The following is a 6833-nucleotide window of genomic DNA, read 5'->3' on the forward strand; positions in this document are numbered from 1 at the left end:
GGCTCTCTCCTTACTGGCTTGGTTTATTAATTCTTCACTGCTACTCTGTTTCTTCAGACCCATCCATCTGGGGTGGAAATACACATGTAGGATGATCTCACAACTTGTGTGAATTAATTTATATATAAATGAACTGGAGAGATAGTACAATGAGGAAAAATGCAGTACCCAGTATGGTCCCCTAGCCTAGTGAGAACTCAGCTCTAAGCACAGGTGGGTGTGGCACAAAAACAAAAATAAAATTTAAAAAATATGTAAATATGAGGACCAAGGAGATGCTCAGTGAGCTGGAGCTCATGCTTTTTCATGTGAGAGCTCCAGGTCCAATCCCTGAGCATCACCATGAGTGAATCCCACACATGGATCTGAGAATAGCCCCTACACACCACTAGATGTGCCTCAAAAAAAAAGGAATGAAAGCATACTCCTACATAGTTTTCCTTTTATTCTTGTACCATGCTAATCCTATTGCTCTGACAAGTGTAGTAGAGCCCGAGATGCATGTGTAAGATACATGTCTAACTGACTTGTTCTGTACCATCAGGCCTGCATGAGCCACTTTCTAGTTTAGGTATCACTTGTACATGCCTCCTTATTCACCCTTCCAGGAGGAGTTCTCATGATTACTCTGTGTGTAGATGGAAGGTGAGAAATTAGTGCATCTTGAGTTCTGGTATTATGATGAAAAATCTAGAAGTGGAAGTAGGGAGACTATAGAGAATGATGCTTTATATATTCAAGGCCCAGATTTTGATCACATGGCTTCTGCAAGCACCAGATCAGTCCTGGGACCTCTGAGCACTACTGAGGAGGCCTCTTTGTTTATTTGTATAGAAGAAATTAGAGGTGCTGATTGTATTTTCTTTAAGAACTATAGTATCACCTGCACCCCAACTCTGCCAATAAAAGAGTTTACATACTATAGCTCACAAAAGTTGCTCCTTTAGACATCTGCACCCTTCAGTGAGAAATGGTCCGGTGTGTAATGAAACAGTTGAGGTGTCTTGGCTGACCTTTTGAAGTTAAGAAAATTTACAGTCAAACTGTAAAATGCTCAGAAGCTATATGGTTTAGCCAAGTACTAATGGACTGAGATTCCCGGGACCCACCTGTCTTAGTTACTTTTTGTTTCTTTTGCTTTGTTTCTGGGGCCACACACAGTGGTACTCAAGGGTTACTCCTGATTCTGTGCTCAGGAAGTACTCCTAGTAAGCTTGGAAGTGGGTGCTGGAGATCAAACTTGGTTCGGCTGCAAGCAAGGTAGCACTTTACCTATATAACTATCACTGCCCTCCTCTCCTCCCCCTAGTTTTTAACTAGAAATTCCCTTCATTTAAGAGGTGGGGATTTCCATGTTTCTCTTATTTCTCCCCTCTGTGCGTTTTTTTCTGGCTGATTAAGGGTGACACCCACTTCCAAATCCATTTGGTTATTATTCTTGCTGTGTTGCTTGCCACACGCTGTGGGAGTTCAGATGGGCCTCTCTTCTCACATATTGGCTCATGGCTTTGACACTTGGGACCATCAGTCACAAGTGGTCCCAGTGAAGAGAAACAGATTGGGAGGGTAATGGCATGAGGAGCATGGTAGAGGCTGTAGCTGCACATAGCCCCTATCTTTATTCAGCTGACTGTTCTACTTTTTAAGACCAGGAGTGGGCCAGTTGTGAGAGTCCAGTGGGGCTCTCCTGTCTGTACATGGCCATCAGAGAAGTGGCAAGCCCTTGTCTTCACCAGTTTGTGAAATAAAAAAAAAAATCAGGAGCTTTTTTTTTTTTTTTTTAATGGAGGGAGGGCATACCTGGCAGTGTTTAGAGGAGGTTTTTCCTGGCTCTGCGCTCAGTGGTCATTCTGGCAGTGGTCAGGAGATCATATGGGATGCTGAGGATTGAATCTGGGTCTGCCACATGTAAGGCAAAAGTCCTACTCACTATGCTATTGCTCCAGCCCCAAGAAATATAAATCTTTTGTTGTTGATTTCCAGGTGGCACAAACAGAATAATGACACTTGGCAGCTCTTAAGATGACATTATTTCTTTTTTGTTTGTTTTTGTTTTTTTGTTTTTGAGCAACACCTGGCTGTGCTCAGGGATTACTCCTGGCTATCTGCTCAGAAATAGCTCCTGGCAGGCACGGGGGACCATATGGGACACCGGGATTCGAACCAACCACCTTAGGTCCTGGGTCAGCTCCTTGCAAGGCAAATGCCGCTGTGCTATCTCTCAGGCCCCAAGATGACATTATTTCTAATAATGTCTTGATTATTTAAAGACAGTTGGTTTGGGTGAGAATTTTAGGTCATACCTTTTTGTTCTTTGTTTTTGTTTTGGGGCCATAAGCAGTGATGCCCAGTGTTTATTCCAGGCTCTGTACCAGAAATCACTCCTGGCAGGCTCAGGGAATCATATGGGGCCCAAAAACCAAGCTTGGGTTGATGGCATGCAAAGAAAGTGCCCTACTACTGTACTATTGTTCTGACCACCAAGTCATACCCTTTTTCTTATTCACATCTTGAAATAGAGGTTTGTGGTCATTCCTTTTTTTTTATTATTATTTACTGTTCTTGTTTTTTACTTTTACCAGATACTTTCTTTGTATAGCAATTTTGCTTTAATCACAGAAGAGACATTGCAATTCAGTATCTCAGAAGAGAAGCATACTATTTTCTCCATCTTTTGGGTCAGTATTTATCTGCCCCCAACATGTTCTCATGACAGTTTCTTGTACTGGACAGTTAAAACTGAACCAACCAGTTGGATGATATTTTTTCTGGGCAATTTTACTCAGGAAGTATTGGGACCAGGACTTGGAACCTTCTCCCTCATCACTACTCATTCTTTTTTGTTTTCACTCACATTGTACAGAATTTATACAGAAGTAGGTGGAACTCATATCTGAAATTGTCCTTGATAAGCAAGTCACTGTAGCTGTTATGTGCCATGAAAAGTAACATTCAGCTGAAATCATGCAGCTCAATATGCAGGTCTGACAAATGAACATCGCTGATGGTTGGGTCCTGGTTAAAGACCCCAGTGGACTCAGCCAGGGGAGGAAGAGTGCTGGAGCCAGTACAGCCACAAGAACTAGAGGTCATGAGTCACACCTTGAAAAAGGGAATGTGCATATTCCTGTCTGTATCTTAGGGGTCCTCCTTTTGAGACAGGAGGTGACAGAAAGTTCCTGTCTTAAAGGCTTCTCCTTTCCTAGCTCTCTAGGTATGCCACACCTGGTCTATCCTAACTGCTTTAAGATACACTATCTCTTGGGTCTCTCAGCTGAGCCTCAGTCTACTGCAATTTTTCTTGACATTGTGTTGAGATCCACATGCACAGGGATCTGAAGTGGGCTTAGGGTTCTTCCCTAGAGAGATGACAGGGAAGTGATTCTTTGGAAAATGCTGCCTTTTATTCCTCTACTGCATCCAAAACTTTCTGCATTACTTTCTGAGGAAGCACATTCATCACTTCTTTTCTTTAGTTTTAAAGAGAATCTACCTTGCGGCCTAAATGGGACATTTGTCTGGCTTGTGTGTGGCCCTGAGTTTCTCCTCAGCACCATTTGGCCTCCAAGTGCCTCAGGTCTTTTAAAAATGAGAGAGTTCTTCTTTGTGAGAAGTACCAACTTCATTTTTCTGCTGAGGAAATAGATGAAATTTAGTCAACAACTTTAATGATTATTCACCTTCTGACGGACACCACAGTTAGAAGTTAGAAGCTCGCAGGACCCACACTTCCTCTCTGCCCATCTTGGGAGAGGAGAGACTTTGGTCAGTGAGGGAAATGGTCTGTTTCAGGCAAAATCTTATTGCATCCCTTTTTACCAGCTCTTTGTTTTGTGTTTGCTTCAAATATCCTCCTAAAATAGCCTGCAAACTGGGAATTTTTTCACTAATAAGATGGTTATGTGGGAAAATGTAATGGGGTGTGAAAACATTATCAACCCTAGAGACATGCTTTGTGGCAATGAACAGTTTCTCTTTTTCTGTTATAATCACAGTGCATTAGCCATCATCCTGTGTCACGACCAGACAGACCCTTTGTTCTCTGACAGGTGTAACTTAGGACTGAGGTGTGACTAGGTTTGACAGGGGACCAAAGTATGACTAGGTGTGACACAACAATCAAGGTTGAAGAAACATGACTCAGCTCTAAGGTGATACTTGAGTGACACAGGACCTTGTTGTGACTGGTTGTGACGTTAAGTCTGAAGTGTGACTCCTGTGACTCAGGATCATGATGAAGCTGGGTATGACTATTTAGTTACAATGGTGGCCTTTGTTTTAAGATACCATGAATCTTAGCCACTAGAAAAACCAGGAGTTTGTGAGTCTGACTGACAATGGGTGGAAAGAGCAGTTTATATGTACCTTGTCTTGGGGTTCATGTTGAATTGAGCACCACCAAATAGGGGTTCCCTTAGGAATAACAGGAAGATGTGAGTATGTTCTCAGAGGAATCTCACACAGGCTGTATCCTCGATGCCTTCTTTATAGCATTGTATGAAAACAGTGTCCACATTGAATAAAGTCCAGCCATACAGCATTGCTCATAGCTAGAGAAGTTACAGTAACCTGAGAAACATAAGCCATAAAGACCCACATGAGTCCTGGGGCATTCAAGAATAGGCAACATTATGTGTGTGTGCGTGTGTGTGTGTGTGTGTGTGTGTGTGTGTGTGTGTGAGAGAGAGAGAGAGAGAGAGAGAGAGAGAGAGACAGACAGACAGACAGACAGACAGACAGAGAGAAACAGAGACAGAGAGACAGAGAGAGAAACAGAGAGTGTCGTGGATAAATTATTATTAAAATGATAATTGTAAAAAAAAAAAGGCAACAGGGTGGGCTGCTGTACAAGGTGTGACCCACCCTCCCAAAAAAACTAGGGTAGGGCCTTAGAGCTAGCACAGCCTTGCATGCAGAAGGACGGTGGTTTGAATCCCGGTATCCCATATGATCAGCCAAGCCTGCCAGGAGTGATTTCTAAGCATAGAGCCAGAAGTAACCCCTGAGTGTGACCCCCCCAACAAAACAAAACAAAACAAAACAAAAGAAACAAACAAATAAAAAAACAGATCTGAACTCACAAATAGGGTCTTCTTAAAGGTGATTCTAATAAACCTACTTATATTTCTCTTGTGCAGAACTAACATAAATATTCAATATGCTCTTGTGATCATGAGAACTTTGTTATTCCTCCTGAAATCAGTTCATTTGTGAATATTGGGCTTTTTCTGAATCATCTCCAAAATCTTCTCTGTTGCTGTCTGAATATATTTGGCTCCGTACCCGGAGTGTTTCCAGCCAAGGCAGAGCAGATTACTCCAGAATACAGGATGATGGGTGGCAGAGGGCCTGCAATGTGATTTTTGGTAAAAATCCACCTGTGACTCACTCAGTAGCTTTCCATGAAAATGAAAGCAATGGGTGGCTTGGAAGAATGCCAGCTCACTCCTCCTGGAGTTGAGGGCTCCTTGGGGACCACAGAATTCTAAGTTGCCAGATAAATGGTTAGGAAGAGACAAAAGTTCTCAGAAAGCAAAGATGACAACTTAAGAAGGCTCTCTCCTTGCAAGCCCTGTGTGCTGTCTATGAGCATTGGGTACCCAAAGAAAAGATCCTTACCACCAAAACATGGTCTTCTAAACTTTCCAAACTGGCAGCAAATGCTTTTCTTTCCCAGAGAATCAGCAGCATTAACTCTATAAGTGCCCTCTGTAAAGCAACAGGAGCGGACGTAGAAGAGGTAGCAACAGCCCCTGGAATGGAACAGAGGATTGGGAATAAGTTTCTGAAAGCCAGTGTTGGGTTTGGCAGGAGCTGCTTTCAGAAAGATGGTCTGAATTTGGTTTATCTCTGTGAGGCTCTGAATTTGCCTGAAGTAACTTGCTATTGACAGCAGATCATAGATATGAAAGACTACCAGAGAAGGAGGTTTGCTTCCCGGATCATTGACAGTCTGTTCAATACTATCACTGATAAGAAAATAGCCATTTGAGGGTTTGTATTCAAAAAGGACACAGGTGATACAAGAGAATCTTCTAGTATATATATTAGCAAATATTTGATGGATGAAGGTGCATACCTCCATATATATGATCCAAAAGTACCAAGGGAACAAATCGTTGTGGATCTTTCTCATCCAGGAGTTTCAGCGGATGATTGAGTGTCCAGACTCATGACCATTTCCAAAGATCCCTACAAGGCATGTGATAGTGCCCATGCAGTCGTTATTTGCACTGAGTGGGACTTGTTTAAGGAACTGAATTATGAACAGATCCATAAGAAAATGCTGAAGCCAGCCTTTATTTTTGATGGACACTGTGTCCTGGATGGGCTCCACAATGAACTTCAGACCATTGGCTTCCAGATTGAAACAATTAGCAAAAAGGTGTCATGTAAGAGAATTCTGTATGTTCCTTCTGGTGAAATTCCAAAGGTCAATCTTCAGGATCCACCTAACAAGAAACCCAGAGTCTAGAATTGCCATTTTAATTTGTAATGTTTTTGGTATTCCAGGATAGAAAATATCTTGATATTACATGGTAAAAGATTCAAGGGTTTTTAAGGAAACAAAACTATTTTTTAAATCAAGTTTATACTATCTATATGGGAATTAAGCTATCTGATATTATAGATCTAAAATATTTTTACATACTTTTATAGTATTGTTACCTCAGTGATTGGACAAGTGCCAAATAATCATGGTGGCTTTAATGGTGTCAATTTTTGTAAAATTAAAATGAACCTTAAAATACTTTTTATTTAAAAAAAAAAAGAAAGAAAAGAAGGTTCACTCCCATTCTAAGCCCAAGACTGGCACATGTCTTTTCTGAGAC

The 6833-nt window shown here is 41.6% G+C and overlaps 1 pseudogene; it reads left to right on the forward strand.

The window, feature by feature from the left end:
* The first annotated feature begins 260 nt into the window (after nt 1-260).
* LOC126004458 (UDP-glucose 6-dehydrogenase-like) lies at nt 261-6509 on the forward strand (annotated as a pseudogene).
* The last annotated feature ends 324 nt before the right edge of the window (nt 6510-6833 follow it).

This window comes from Suncus etruscus, chromosome 3 (genome assembly GCF_024139225.1).
Source record: "Suncus etruscus isolate mSunEtr1 chromosome 3, mSunEtr1.pri.cur, whole genome shotgun sequence".
Lineage (NCBI taxonomy): Eukaryota > Metazoa > Chordata > Mammalia > Eulipotyphla > Soricidae > Suncus > Suncus etruscus.